This window comes from Photinus pyralis, unplaced genomic scaffold (genome assembly GCF_008802855.1).
Source record: "Photinus pyralis isolate 1611_PpyrPB1 unplaced genomic scaffold, Ppyr1.3 Ppyr1.4_LG6, whole genome shotgun sequence".
Lineage (NCBI taxonomy): Eukaryota > Metazoa > Arthropoda > Insecta > Coleoptera > Lampyridae > Photinus > Photinus pyralis.
In genome coordinates, this window is record NW_022170663.1 from 17,444,038 (window position 1) to 17,461,438 (window position 17,401).

The window sequence follows — 17,401 nt, forward strand, 5'->3', positions numbered from 1 at the left end:
ATGGTTTACTTGAGTTTCTGATCAGTTCTTAATATGTTCATGCATAAGCTATTCTGAGTTAAAAGGGTGCAACGAACCCTATAGATCCTAGGACCTATGGAACTCCGTCTTAGTATACCATTTAAAAACGCAAGATCAAAAAATTCACAAAATGTGTTCTCTACAAGTAAGAGGTCCCATGGAGCTATTGAACCCTCCTGTTAGAATAATGAAACAAAGGCAAAATAAAAATGAATTGCAACATATGTAAAGAACACCCACAAAAGGATAGGCGGATTTGTTCCATTTGTTTTTGTTTATGGTCAAGAATAGTATGTGGAGTCGACCGAAAAACAATAGAGTAAAACAACCTAGTCTTTTTGGTTGTTCGTTGCCCAATTTGCTATTTTTTTTTAATATAAAGGAAGCAAAATGTACAAGTACATTTTGCGACACTGGCAAAGAACAAGTTACTGTTTTTTTTGTATTTTACTAATTTTTTGTTAGCATGATCATATTTCCCCCATTAAAAATGTTGCTACACTCTTTACACTCTCTTATAGTAATACAAAAAACGTTGTAAATAACTACTATTGTGGTTAAAGGAAATAAATACGGAAACCGAATTCAAAAATTGAACAAAACCGAAACCGTTGCAAAAAGTGTGACTTTTTTCGGCGACAGAAAATTTGTTAAAAGTTTAACCATTTTTATGATTTTTTATGCTTTTTTGTTACAAAACCTATTTTTCTATTATTCGAGAGATATAATAAAGGAAGTATAGGAAGCAATTTTTTGTGTCTTTATTTTCAATTACCTATTGGTTTTATTCTACGTTTTATTAGCATTAATTTTAATAGTTTCTGATTAGGGAATGCAATACTGGGATCGCGGGATCCCGAAATACCGGGATCCCGCAGCATTTTTGCGGGATTAATCCCGCACATAAATGGAGCGGGATCCCGCGGGATTTACGGGACTGAGGAATTTGTCCACCAAGGGGACGACTCTGTTTACTTTGTGAATGAAACGCACAACGGAGAAGTTATCTTTTAAATAATTGTTAAACTTTTTTCGTTAAAAATGTACTATGATTTTTGAGGGATTTTAGAAGTTTGCCTTTTTGTGCTTTACAGGTGAGGTTTTTTTGAGTTCTAAGTTAGGCCGAAGGTACTTTCTTGTTAAATATTGTGATAATTAGCGATTTATTTTAATACAGAAGTTAACCGCACAGAATTGCGTATTTGCCAATTTATTTAAAGTTTTGCGGGATCCCGCAAATACCGGGATCCCACAGATACCGGGATTGAGATCTTGCTGCGAGATTGCATTCCCTATTTCTGATATAATAAACAAAACCGATTTAAAAACAAAAATCTAAAGTGGCAACGCCCTGGACACAAAATCAGAGAATGATGGGTATCAGGACGATTTCTCTCTTCTTTAAACCCAAACAATAGAAACAAATACGGTGTCGCTCATTGGTCTGGAAACGGTCCATTACCTATTAGGGGAAGATATACTAGATATAGAAAAAAGTTTTATACAAATAATGTTTTGGAATTCTTCAATGTCTACCACGCAATAATGATTTTATTTATACAGGGTTGGTCATAAAGGCGTTCCACACCAAAATTGCTTTCTTTTAATGGAACACCCTATTCGATATTTCATTTCTTCTATCAATTTTAAGCAAATCACGAAAGAACCGATTGCGATGTTTGTTATGATTGTTTGGAAAAATTCAATAAATTTTTAAACAATAGCGTTTATATTCAAAACTCGAAGTACATTATGTTTCTTACAAATTTTGCTTAAAATTGATAGAAAAATATCCAATAATGTGCAGGATGTTCCATTAAAAGAATGCAATTTTGGTGTAGTACCCTTTTACAGCAATTACAGTAACCCTATATAATTAAAATTATTACCGTAGACATTAAAGAACCTCAAAACTTTTGTATATAAAACTTTTTTTGATATCTTGTATATTTTCCTTAATAATCGACCGTTTCCAGATTCATCAGCGACCCTGTAGGTTTTCATACCAAGAAGAAGTTATAAAAGTTGAAAAAATTGTGGTGTAGCAGCAGGATAATTCAAAATGTTTGGGTCGAACTGGTGGCAACAATTTTGATTATATGGTAAACTGAATTTCGCGAAACAAACGATAACTAAGTAAATAAAACTGTTACTCAATTGCATTTCGATACAAATGCGTTTCCTCTTTGTCAACATTTTAACGAAAAACAAATGCTAGTAATTATCCCCCGCTCCTTGATTTTTTTTATCGCGTGAAGCTAATTGCACTAATACGAATTTTATATCAATAAGGCGAGGCGTTTAATTACAATATTTTATTAATCACAATTTTTTCCTTCCGCTTAGGCCTAGGTAACATCAACAACATAGAAAGTTTCGTTACATAACTTTTGTAAAATTAGGAACACGCGCACCCACCGTGGAGAAAGTAACTGCACTACGGAAATTTTTTGAACATTTTGACAGTACCGGAACGTTATGATTTTTCAAATAACACACGATGCCATAGTAATTCTGTGAAACCGCTTGTTTGCCTCATACATTATACTGTCGTATAAAGACATTAGAATCATCAATTCAATTCAACTCTTCCCGAAGGTCTCATGAATAAATCAAGCATCTTCTTCATACATTCTTTATAACGTATAAACGCAATAATCGAGCACATGCTGGTATAAATAATGAGAGTCTTTGGACATGCATTATTAAATATACCATATCAATAGCGAAATAGTTATTGCTTTATTTTTATTGGCCTGCATTCTTCTAGGGACTTTTTCTAAGTGTACTCCGAGGCGCTTTCTTTCGGTGATCCAAACGCGTTTGGATTGTCAAATCACGTTCTTTCGAAGTGTGATCTTATAATCATGATTGCTAAAATCGTGAACAAACCGAACATAAAATTTTTTTGACACGAATTCCTAACCTATAAATGCAAGGATATTTTTGCTCAAATGTTAGATTAGTCAATATTTGTAACTGAAGAGGAGCATAATCGTGCAAGTACTTCCACTTGTATTTAAATTATTTTCATAATCCAAACAAAAAATACATAATTCGAATGCAAATGTGCGCTACGTAAACTTAACCAAACTTTGATTCAAATTCGCGCGTTCTTTCGTAAAACGTGATCCTACGAATCACGATCTCGAAATCATGATTGCGAAGTAGCCGAAAGAAAGCGCCTCCGGTTGTTACATGTAGAACAATTTTAATACATAGTCTGTTTTATGATTTTATTCTTTAATTTCTTTCGCCACCAGAACATGTAAGTACGAACTTGAGGTTTTCCTAGGTTTATGGCTGAACAGCACAATTTTTCAAAAAGGTTGGGCGCTTTCATTCATTTTAGAGTCATTTTCGTGTCTTGCGGGTAAAAGCAATTTAGAATCATACCAGCTTTTCGTTGTAGAGTCAAACATTTTCCAAAAAGCAATTTGGCACCCCCTTTATATCATATCATAACTTTTCAGCAAAAAAATGAAAAAAGGTCTTCTACTTAATAGCCAAGGTAAAGCCATTAATAATAATAATAATAATAATAATTTCCATCATATAGTGTAACTATTCTTTACACTTACTAATTGATTTGGTTATTGAGAAACAACGTGACCAGATAGCGTCTCTTATAATTAGTTCGCCCCTCGCTCTGTCGCTATTCGCGATTTCTTTCGATTCTTTCAAGGTTTAAATGCCCTTTCGATCATAATGTTTAACAAAAAAAAAACAGAATTCCATGTCACGTTCATTATAAAGGGCCTTACACAATGTCTAAAATAAACACAGTCTGAGTTACGACTGAACTGGGCGAAAGTTAAAAACTTTGGTCCTTTTTGTGCCCCCATAATAATTTACATTGTTAGAGTGAATGATAGCAGACTATACATAGGATTCGTTACTATATAGACCCGCTTTAAGGCATCATTGCTTCCAGAAGGACCATACCAAATTATACTATAGGGAAACTATCGATTCTAGAAAACGCTCCGAATTAGGTTTTCCTGCAGTTTTCCTAATTCGTAAGGTAAATACCGGAGTAGTATTATAGAACAACTTAAGACCTTCTGAAGAGGCACCTCTAAAAAGCATTATGCGGGCCACTCTGTAATTGGCGCAAGCCTGTTGAAGGCCCAGAACAAGAGAGGGATAATAAATAAAAAAATTAAAAATTCGAATAACGATCCGTTCCCTTTAAAAAATTAGTTTACATTTTATTGCAAGTAGGTAATCAGAAAATTTCTAAAGGAATGTTGATTGGCTGAATGTAACAAATTTGTATCATATTTCTACACTATTTTTGGACTCATTTAGAATGAATTTTTGGGGGTTTTCGTTCTTTTAAAGAAAATTCCCATAAATGAGTTTAATTTTGTTAGCTTAACTTAATGTGTTTATTTTTTTTGGAACAACATTTCCATATTTCTGATTCTTATTGGAGTTTAAATGGCGGTAAGGTAGAAAAGAAACGTGGCCACGGTATATGGTTTAAATTTCCAATCGTAAACATATAAAATTTTGTGGTGGGATGAAAAGCGCGTGATTTAGGATATTCCAGTTCCCAATAAAAGGTACATTCAGAAATATCGTTAACATTTAAAGTAATGGTTATAATCCAAAATAGTAACTTCAATTCTAAAATTACAAAGGGTAGTTTTTTGTATTAGATCAGTACACGTCTATCTTTAAATTGAAAGCTTTGGTTTTAAATAAATAAAACCCAAATTTAAGCAATAAATGTGTGTAGTCGTAAGCACATACGTCATTTTAAAGCTTGTAAATAAACAGGGTGTAGCATCTCAGACCCCTCGGATAATAATTCCTTTAACATAAAAGATACCGAAAAAAGTGTTACAGCAAAATTGTACCCAATTATCGTGGCCTTGTTTCTAAATTATTTTTGATCACCAAGGACATCCTGTATTCCAGTGCCGTTGCGTTTTTTTAATGGAATGCCGCATATTTTATTGCCGATTTGGAAACTTAATTTTTATGCAATATATTATACCCTTAACTTTAACGATTTCGATGGTAAAACTTATATAGCCCTTTTTCCCCAAACAGGCTAAAAAATCTAAAATATAAAAGTTTGTCGCTCTGGATAACCGAAACTACAAATTTTTCACTGATAAAAACAAAACTACACATTCCATAAGAACATTTCAGAGAAAAAACAAGATGAAACCCCAATTTGTAAAAACACGCTCTTTTTCGGATCTAACTATAATTTGTTTAGAGGAGTGTCATTGAAATTTAAAAAAAAATATGACATTTGGCGAAAGTCAATAAAAAATTTAATGTTTTCGATAAAGTACCTAAAAAAATTATGTTTCAATGGAAGAGGAGCCCGTACCTCAGTTCAATACTCACTCCCAAAACTCTAAAAAAAATTCGAAAAACTATCAAATTTTGAGGAAAAAAAGGTTATAATAGCGAAATCGTTAAGGGTATAACATGTTACATAAAAAATTAACTACGTTTCAAGTACTTTTCAAATCTGCAATAAAATATGGATTATTCCATTTGAAAAACCCACAGTTTGATACACCACTGGAATGCAGCACGCTCCTGGTCATCAACAATATTTTAGAAACATAGCGACGATAATTGTATACATTTTGCTCTAAAACATTTTCGGTATCTTTTATGGGAAAATAATTGCGATCCGAGGGGTTTTTGATGCTACCCTCTGTGTATAAAGAGAATAGACCAAATAAAATCGGTCGACATAAGTCATTAATAATATGTAGTATTATACGTGGTAATATAATCCTATTTACTACTGAAAAAGTTATGTAATTCTCATGGTTTCTCTACAAGCTACCTACATCACGTGTATGAAAATTGCCGTTAACTTTTATTGTTTTTTGCAATCGTTTTCATTTTTGGTGTAAATGTTTGCTCAATTTATGGTTACTTTTTGATTACATCGATTACATGGTTTTGACCTGAAGCTGAAGGTCGAGGGGGAGGAGTTGAGATTTCATTAAAGTACCATGAAGGATAAAACCAGTTCCACTCATGCTCTATCAAATGACGCAAAAAGTACAAATGACTTCAATAAGAAAAAACAAAGTTGATGATGATTAACTGGAGACGAAACATCAGATAACTTCCCTAGCAAATAAAAACGATTTTGCAAAATTTCGTTTTTTTCAGGATATCCTAGAAAGTAGTCAGAATATTTTCAGTTTCAAAACGGCATTTTGTTAAGCATCAAAATACGCAACTTTACCAAATTTAAACTACCTACCCTATCTATTACAGTTTCCGAGATCCTTTCGAATTTGAATCATATTTGAGTTCATGAACGTTTTCCTACCTATCTAAATGGATGGGTTTATATAATTTTTAATTGTTTTCCAAAATTGCAAATCGGTGGTTCGTTTTGAAATAAAAATCCCGTATACTATTTGTTTCATGTTGTGATATTTATTAAATAGATACAACCTTTGGGGTGCGTTAAATGAGCACGTGTGCATCTTGCCTGTTTAAAAATTCCGCCCTTAGCCGGTGCCGTATAAGTTACGTTCTCTGCGTGAAGGATTATTAGAACACATACAGGTTTACATTAACATAAAACAAGTGTTAGGGGCTTTTTTTTGTACGGATTAAGGGTAAAAGGGGGCACGTTATACAATACCTTTCTTAAACGCAACTTATACAACATGCCAAAGAACGTCCGTATAGAATTTCTAACGGCCCCTCGCAGGTATCAAATTTTATTCAAAACACGTCGCTTTAAATGCGAAATCGATGTTTGGGGAAATAAGATACTTAAAAGCACGCAACAAGTGTTGAGTGACCATAAACGATCTCGCCCTTTTTTAGGGTTGGCTTGTCACTAATGTACGTCTTATCTGTAGCAAATTTTTCAGTCGAGTTCCTTATTGAAGGCTTTTGAGCGGGATTAGAAGAATTCGTAGCATCCTTTAGAAAATATTGTCATTGTCAATCATGTCGGTTTCGTTTGAGGTGACTATGGCACACGTTTGGCTTAAGTTTAGTCGACTGTGTTAGTTACGCATTAAAGGTGTGGTTTCGTGTACGTTTTTATCTCCTGAAAACTTTTATCTCTCTCTTACTTTTAATTAATTTACGTTCATTTGCAGATTTTCGTGCGTATACTTTAATTCAACCACATACAAAAATTTTTCTGATAGCAACAAACTCAACATCCTATACCTAAAGGGACTTTGGTTGAAAGTTGACCACATCCACAATGTTGTGTAGTTAATATAACATTTTAACATGTCGGAATGTTGTAACAGAACCAGGAAGAAATGGATGAAATATTTGTTACTAAAACTGAAGTGGGCCATGTTTAATGATTTTGAGGACAAGTCACGAAAGTGACAGGGCCCTCGTCCCAAATTACTTTGATGCGCGATACCGACCGCAAAATGTGCGTCAGTTTTAAGTCGGATCCAAAGGCTGTGCGGCAGTATACCAAATTTATTCGAAATTGCAATAGGATTTTGCAATAAAAGGGGTTGAACTTCTTTTAGAAATCAAAATTTTGAGTTTCTAATAGTAGAGGAACGCAATAGGAGATTTTGGGATCTACTCGTGCGCGTCAGATTAAAGCAAGGTGGGTTGACTACGTGTTGAAAAGTGTGCAGTTGACTAATCTGACGATTCGAGCGTGACGTGAGAGAGTGGGAAGATCACAAACTTTTTTGATTTATTGAAGAGTTGATATTTGACTTTGCTCGCAAATTCAAACAGAAAATTACCTCAATTTAAATTGCCTTTTACAAGTTTGGCTATGGCAGATTATCCCTATAAATTCAAAACTACAAAATCAATGTTGTGGCCACATCTTATTTGGAACTAATCTGGACTGAATATCAAACCTAACAATCGAATGTTACACATTTTTATACACACAATTTATCTAAAATATCATTGTAACGTACCCACTAAATCGGAAATGTTGAGCTCATTAAAAATTTTCAAACCACAAAATTTCTTGTACATAAATTAATTTATAGTAGCGCGCCTACTTAATTTATACGTTTTTTTTTTTTTTTTTTTTTTTTTTTTTTTTTTTTTTTTTTTTTTTTTTTTTTTTTAAGCTTTTCAAGGCTTGTAGGAGCCTTATATCAGCTATTCTTTATTAAAGATAAACTACATATACATAGAATAATATTTACATATTATTTCCTTAGTAGATATATAACTAAATTGGTCGACCGATCGCATCTAAGAATTTAACAATGTGCTCACAAGCAGTAGAGTTGGGATAAAACAATAGGTAGTGTACGTGTAGCGGTAATAACGTCTTTCCTCTGCAAATATTCTTAATTAAATTTAATCTTTGATCGTTGTAAATATCACATTGCCATAAAACATGATTTAGGTCCTCATTATAATCACCGCACGCAGCACATATTGGATCATCTACGATATTGACCCTGAACAATGAGGTAGCGAGATTGTAGTGATCCGCTCTGCATCTAATTATTGATACTGTAATATTACGATTTACTCTAGATTTGTGGAACCAAGTTTTAGGCGAGTCATTGTAAAAAATTTTGAAATATTTGGAACCTTTATAGATGGATTGTTCTAAGCAGTAATCATTAGTATTAATATATGAAGTTTTTTTAATTTTCTGCGAAAAATCAGTGAAAGGAATTATAAAGTTAGGAGTAGGGGTTTTACTTGTGTAAGATTTTGCTAATTCATCGACAGCCTCATTTCCCAATATGCCAATATGAGATGGACACCATACGAAGACTATATTCTTGCTTGGATCTTTTGCCATAATTTTGTTATATTCGTATTTTATTTTGAGAATATAAAAATTTAAATTTATATTAACTTTGGCTGATCCTAGACATTGGAGCGCACTTAGAGAGTCAGATACTATCGCGAAATTGGCAACTTGACTATTTCTAATTGATTCTAAAGCTTTTCCAATGGCAAAACATTCTGCAGTAAAAATGCCCACGAAAGTTTCCGAGTAGGATAAAAAAGGATTTTACATTTTACAATCGAACAGAGACTTGCCATATTTATAACGTAGGTTTTTTTGAAGGCGTTTTAAGGTGTACTCCGAAAGACCTTTCCGCGATTCTCACGGGAATGGGGTACGGGAAACAACGGGATTTCCCAAAGGCGGCACGAAGTCTGGCAGGACTGCTAGTATGATACAAATCCCAAACATCTCGGCGCGAGAGGATTCCGAAATCCATTAAGAAACAATGTTCAAAAGGAATTAAATGACGCAAAAAAATGCACCCACCACATTAGCAAAACCCAGACAAGTTTGAAAACCTCTACGCCCTTCAGGATCTTGTAAGACATTAAAATCGATTAATCATTAGGGTTTGCAGATCCGAATGGTCTGAGTAGAGGTTGGGCACTAGAGTTCTTTAAACACTTAACAGTTCCTTAAAACATCTACAGAGGCACTTAAACTAGATCAGATTACGTAAAAAATTTCAGTAGTACGTAGTGTACCATTCTCATGACGATTTAAAATGCTCGAAAATCTTATAAAAGGAAAAGGCAACTTAAATCGAGAGACAGAGCTTAAGAAAATCTGCATCACCCGACAGCTATGAAAAGGCCTTAAAACACACTGGAAACATCATGAACGTTTTGGAAGGACGATGGGAGGCTTGAGGAGGGAGGCTACTTATGGTTTTTGGAAAGGGTCTATGAGGTTCAAAGGTCTTTTTGTTGCTTTAGATAGTAGGCACTGACCTTCAAAAATCACGGAACTGATGAGAGCTTTGGAAGGGAAAGAGCCCTCACACCAAATCACACAATCAGAAAGGGCGTTTGATCGCTGTGTAAAAGACCTACTAGACTAGGGTCTGGGGAGCACTTAAATGATACAAGTGCATTTTTAAAAACTTTCCACAGACGTGCTCTTTGTTCTTCTCTAGGCCATTTTTGATTCGATGAACTCTAGGAAGAACTGGATATTTAGAAAAGGTCTTTTACGCCTCTAAGAAGAAAAGATTTCAGAGGTACATGGACATATGGTGTACCATTATCATGAGGATTTCAAGAAAGCGCAACAAAAGCTTAAGTTAGGGGTGAAAACGCTTCGAAAGGGGCGTGCTGGATTTGTTGGAAAGACGTGTAAGGAGCGTGCAGAAGTTATTTATTTATTATTATACAAACTACACAGGGCACAACCCTAATTACGTAGCAGGTATCTATTATTCAGATCGTTGCTGAATAATAAGTATAATCCAATAATAACATTCAACTAAAAAATGATACTAACTTTCACCTACAAAAAAATATGATACTGTTGGGGTAGAAGAAGCTCTACTTATGAAGTAGTTATTGAACGTAAGTGACACATGAAATGGGCGTGGAAAAGACATGAAGTGGTCGCAAAAAAGGGGTGAGAGAGGTGCGATGATAGAAAAAGAAGGGCCGAGTGAAGCTTTATAACAAAGCACTCGTTTTTCCCGATTTTAGATGAACACCCGGTAGCAAAAGGCGTTTAAAGTTGGGCGCTTCGTTACGAAAATTGTCGCTACGAAAATATTTACTTCTGTGTAGGAGGTACAAATTACTAGGTTACTTTGTAAAGCCACCCGTTAAGGAAAATAAGAGGCCGTTTGCAGCCGTTCTTGTAGGAATATTTAAATTGTTTTTGCAGCCACCGACTAACGCTATGTATAATTAACGGTAATTAGGTGAATGGATTATAGAAAAAAGCCTCCGATTAAGTCGAGATTACATAAAACACTTGAATTTTGACAGCGTTCCCGTACGATGTCTAGGAAAGACGTAATTAAGCCGAACTTTATATAAGGTAAACGCTTATTTAAAGGAGGTCTTTTGCCTTTTAAGCACCTTAAGTTCTGTAGCTTTTCCGTAAGCTTACTTTTCATCGGTCCCGTTCAGTTTTGGTTTGTTTAAAATTAATTCTACCAGACTGTATTTAAATCTTTTGCATTTGGTGGTTTACCGAAACGTAAAATCTTTCGCATCTTCTTTGCCTATTGTGTTTAATCGTATTTAAATCATTTGCTTTCTGCCTTTAGCACCTTTGACCACTACGTTTTGTAAGTACCATAATTTTGAGCTTTTGTGTACAATTATTTGTTTTCATGCCGTTTAAATTTTGCTTTTCCATTAAGTTTCTGCACCGCTTTTGCTGTTTCTTGCCCAGTAATTCCTACCGCTCCGTTAATTGCAAGGTAATCATTTTGCTACTTTCCGTTTCATTAATTATAAGGGGGGCGGGGATAGTGTCTCGCTTTCCTGCGGTTGCTTTCCCGTAGAAATCGCTACCGATTCCGATTACTTACTGTTCCCGCTTCGGAAAATTGCTGGACGCTTTTTTTGACTTGTAAATTACCGCCGGATTATCCTTTTTCTTACTTTCATTAAATTTCATTTTTGTAATTGTTGTATTGCTTATTCTTGTTGTGTAAAGGAGAACCGAAGCCACCATTGGTGCGCCCTGGCACCACAAAGCGGAATTTACATACATATTTTCATTGATTCGACTTTGCATAAAAGATTCCCCCTCATCCCAGAATTTTAATTAAATCGTATGCCAGAAGTCATTAATTGATTAATTAAATTAAATTAAATTAAATCCGCGAGATCGCCAATGTATTCAATTAATTCCGCACGAAGCTGTGACAAGAACCCATTTTACTTTAACCAAGACAACAACCACTCACAGCATAGTCCTTAGTTTCTTCATCCGGAAAATCCTATTGACCAAGACCACGAATGTGCACTACACAATAAGGTCAATCATTTGAGTTTAAGTATTTGTTTTTTCGAATACTTTAGGAGACATTTACAAGGTTATTGGTATTTCCAAACGAAGAGAAGAAGACTTTAACCAAGACTTGGTTTTCCAATGCGTTTCGGAAAAAACCACGCTCCTAATTACGGTGTAAAAGATATACTTTCTATTTCTGGATTGTCTTCAATCGTCCATACACGCTTTAACATTAGCGCGTTACCAGTTTCTTAGTCTCTTATCATTTCGTAAAGGTTTACGTTTACGCAATTATCGTCCTATATCACTAACGTTAAACTTAACGTGCAGGTTATCTGTATTTTGCCCTAGATTTTGCCCATACTAAATAATGTAAAATAACGTTTTTTTTGGCAGACTGAAAAATGAAGTTGATTAGTCGCCTCTTACGACACGCAGTGCCTTCTGCGGTAGGGTTATTCTTTCCCGACCCTACACGGGTATAACAGATTCCTATGACAAAAACTCAAAAATACCTCAAAAGAATACAAATAAGAACGTGTGATAATTTGATTTACTGTAGAATGCAATCAAGGCCTGCATAACTCGTTATGGAAACCAAACCAAACCAAGCGCGAGACATAGAAAGATATTTATAACAAATTTAGTAAATAATAAAACGAAACGTCTCCCTAGGGCGAGGACCTTTCAAATTTTAACACAAAATTGCATAAAATTCAACCAACGTGGTGATTTGCGTCGACAACCCCACAATTAAGTTCCACAATAAACGTCACGTCAAATACCTGCTTTAAAAAAACCCCAAACGATTTAGGAATGTCAAGTGGTGACACGCAATCTAAATAATTATTTTAAATTTACTTTCTTAACCTTTAAGGGTTGAGTTTAATTATTCGAAGGGGGAAATATCGTCGATAACTTACGGCGGATGGCCATTAAAAATTCAGCTCACATAATCCGTACATCCGTCGTAATCTACAACTAGTAGATAACCTCGCATTCTGGGACCGTTAAGCACATTAAATTTGCCTTTTAACCAGCTGATTTGAGACAGATAAGCGTAGGTATTATCCTCCTTAAAGGGTCTGTAGAGGGTACGGACGATTTTCGAAATAATTACACTTCTAACAAAGGAATTTCAAGGCATAAAGGCGGCGTGAGCGCGCTTTGTGTTTGCGGTGAAGTTTGCTTATTTGTTGTTCAACAACAAATCTACCTGATTTTGTTGAAAACATTATTTTTGCATTACAGAGAAAAGGGTTGTTACACAATCTAATAGCGAAATCGTTAAAAATACAAAAGTGGGATTATTCAATGGATCCTTTTGTGCGTTAAGTGCACTAAGAGATTGAGGGATGTTTGGCAAAGAGGCTATTTACCAAAATACAATGTGGAATACAAAGGAAATGTTATCTAATTAAAATCGAAATGTGGCGTCCTGAAGAGAACAACTGAGAGTGCTGCATACCTGTTCAGCAGTGTAATTCATACAATCGCAGGCGTGTACAAAACATCATCAATGAATGTTAAAAAATCAACAGATGCTAAGTACTGTATGGTTTGAATGACGCCTTAGAATTGCATGATTAACCTGTGCTTCCAGGTTTAATTTGAAAGGGTGTAGGTTTAGGTTTGACTACGGAAAAATCATCTGCGGAAGAGTCACTCCCGCAATGTCGCTTTAATACTTCCCGCCTCCAAGAATACTGGGGTCCAAAATTTCGCTCTCACGGAAACTTTCCCCACTAATCGGATCGGAATCCTGTATTCAAGAAAATTTTCGTTTCCTTTCGAGTTTCCTTCTCGTTCGGTATGAGGCCTTACTTACTACGACTGAGAACTGCCGAGTTTTCTTCAGAGGTGAGGAATTTTCCCTTGGGAGTTTTGTTTAAGGACGAATTTCGCTGAGGGGAACTTTTTAAGGGCAAATATTTCGCTACAGGGTTTCTGTGGGCGAATTATTCATTCACCTTGGTTCAAAATTTGTTAGAGCCCATGTTCATTAGGAACTGTCAGGGGGCGAATTCACTGGGTCTGAAGAATTTTTACTTACGAGCTCCACAGGACGAATCTATTGTGTACGATTCGAAAATTTGCATCTTCAAATTAAGTGTCAAACGCATTCCAAATAATTGGATGTGAATGAACACTTGCACCAAAATAATTAGTAGAGGAGAGCGAAGGAAAATAGACGTGGGGAAGAACCAAGAAGAAGAGAAAAGAAAAAAAGGGAAATGGAGAAGCGATCAAATTAAAATATACCAGACAAAAAAATCTTTTAACAAATGGTTTCTGAGCGCGACCGCCATCTTGAATTTTTTAAATGGTAACATAGGTCCATGATACGTCGTTAAAGAGCTTATTTTTTTCTCTTTCTTATTACTATAAACATGTATGGTTTTAAATTAAAAAATAATACATAAAAGTTAGCAAAAGCTTGCCATATGCTTGGTTTGCCAATGTATTGCACTTTAAATTTAAATTTTGTGAAATATGGATCATTTCACAGAATTTTTCATGATTCATGATTAAGGTGGTAAGAAAGAGAACAAGAAATTCCTTTCGGCTCGGCCGATCAAGTGTAGGTAGACTTCTTTCCGCCATTTTGTTCCAATATGGCGAAATTGGCTGATTCGCGAACTTGACCGAGATATTTATGAGTTACACGAACCCTTAACGTTTGTATGTGATGAAGTTCTCCATTTTCTGGTTCTGCTAAGATTTGAAGTTTTGAATATTAACAAGAACCACGCCTGTGTTTTTTATTTTTCTAAAAAGCGATCGATTTCGGGTTATGAGTTACCCATCATCAGGCTATGCGTCAATGATATGAATACGCTGCTTTTTCATATCATTGACGCATAGCCTGATGATGGGTAACTCATAACCAGAAATCGATCGCTTTTTAGAAAAATAAAAAACACAGTCGTAGTTCTTTTTAATATTCAAAACTTCAAACCTTATAAAGTATGGTTGAAATCGGTTCATAATTACGAAAGTTAGAGTGTTTCTTGGAAGTGATATATATATAAACCCATAAATTGCTGGTACCATTACAATAGGTAGACAGGAAGCTACCTAAAAATAAGCTTTCTAAGGACGTATCACATGACCTATGTTGCTATTTAGAAAATTCAAGATGGCGGTTGTACTCATAAACCGTGTGTCATCAAAAAATGTGTAACCTCAAAATATGTGAAATAATTTTAAATTTTTATGCCTATATCTCAAACGGTTTGAGCGTGAAAGCTTTGGTTCCATCTTTAATAGCGACTCTGCGTGAAAAGCGGTTAAATTATATAATAGGTGATACAGAACACATAAGAGCTTAGCAACAAGAAAAATAACGTATGAAGAATCGCATACGATTTTCAGTAGAGACTTTTTTGCCACATTCAGAAAAGGAACTTTTAATCCGGCTCATATTCTATAGTACTGATCCTTGAATAATTCATAGAAATGAATTAGTGAAGGTTTGACAGCGTTGTCTCTTTTCGTTCTCGAGTTACACGAAGAACAAACGGACACACAAACGGACAAAACCATCACATAAAGAATTTTTTCTCCGTTGAGAAATGGAAAGAATACATTGCCGAAAGACGAAAGGAAGAAAACAGGTATATTTGAGCAGCAATTCCAAACAAGTATAGCAGAGAAGGCCGTGAGAAGGATCTAAAAAGCTGTGGAAAAGGACAAACAGTCCTGGAAAAACAAACAATGCTGTGTAAACGAATTAGAAAGCGATACCATACCAACAAGGTTACACTGTTTTATAATTGCTTTCTAAAGCGTTTTAACGCCTTTCCAAACCATCATCGCTGAGATAATGAGAGAAGGCGACAGAACTCTCTGGAAACGCTCTAGCAAGTGTTCTAGAAGCACCTTATAGAATCTGGGAGGGTTTTCAACGGCTGTTCGGCTTTTGTTATTCAAAGCGCTGACCTGGCATATGTCTAAAATCGACTAGAATGATCACCCAAACGATTATAAAGGCAGCACTATTTTGCGAGTTTCCACACACGGTTTTGAAGTGAGAGAAAACCTAGGCTCTGTACGGAACGTCCAGCGATAGCGTGAGTCCGTGAGTCCCCAGAAGAGTACAACCTAATAAACCCCGAAAATCACTTAAAACAAACTGGAAAGGTGTTTATAAATAATACGGCCCTAGAACGCACTGAAAAAGGTGTAACAAGCCCTTAGATTACTGTGAAACTGATCCAGAGGGCTAAAAGAAGTCTCAAAGGAGCCTAGTAGGCTCTGAAAGGACCTAAAACCGTTTGGAAAGCATTTAATTATTCGGAAAAATCTCTTAATATTGTGGAGAGAACTTAGAAGACAACTGTATATTTTCACGTGGTTTTTCACTGACAGGCGCCCTTTGTTCCTTTCTAGACAATCCTAGATACTTCTAGCTCTAAAAAGAAACTTTGGAAATGTTCTCAAAATTCTCCTAAAAGCTCGGTTAAGCGTTTAAGGGGGCGAGGGCTAGATTAGTGAAAAAGAAAAAAGAGCACATAGCGCTAATCCTTACTACTCGTAAAACAAACATACAAAACAAGATCCTAACATCCGATAACATGGTCAAAAGCACATGGACTTTCATAAATCGAAACAAAATAAAAAAGGGTATCAAAGACATTAATCTACAAACAGACAGAGGCCTCATTAAAGATCCGGTGGAGGTAGCAAACTATCTCAACCACTCCTTCAAACGTGCTCCTCTGGAGATTATTAATAATCTAGTGCGGGACGCAAACTGTCCATCCCTCTCTGGTATCTCTTCTAATCATAGAACGATGTATCTTTTACCATTCTGTGAATCAGAGGTTCTAGAAATAGTGCACAAAAAAATTAAGAGCAAGAGGTCTTCAGGTCCAGATAGTTTTCCCTGTTTTCTGATCAGACAAGTCACTCCAGCCATAATTATTCACTTAACTTACTTAATTAATTTATCACTCTTAACTGGTCGCTTCCCAGAAACCCTGAAATTATCTAAAGTGGTGCCCGTACACAAGAAAGGTGATCTAAACAACCCCAACAATTATAGACCTATTTCGATTACATCAGTGTTTTCAAAAATATTCGAGTACTGTTTTTTAGATAGGTTAGAGCGTTTTATAAAAAAATCGGAGATACTAGTACCAAATCAATTTGGTTTTAGACCCAACATGTCCACATCCGATGCCATACATTTCTACTATCGGAAAATACTTCATCATATTCAAAATAAAGAGGCACCACTTGGGATTTTTTGTGACGTTACGAAAGCATTCGACTGCATCAACCATGAAAGGCTTTTTCAAAAATTATCCAGTTATGGAATTCGAGGAACCTCTCTTATGTGGCTAAAAAGTTTTCTGGAAAACCGAAAGCAGTTTGTGTCCCTAAATCATAACATTGACAACAATACGATCAATCTTACATCTGATACGATTGACTTAGACATTGGCACTCCACAAGGTACCGTATTGGCACCTATTCTTTTCACGCTATACACAAACGACATCGTTAACTGTATAAAAGGCGACGCAACCCTTACTCTATATGCCGACGATACCACTGCGGTCGTCTCACATCGAGATAAGAATGAATTACTAAGAAAATGTATTATAACCGTACAAAGTTTGTCGAAATGGTTTACTGATAATGTTTTGTTTCTAAATCAGAGTA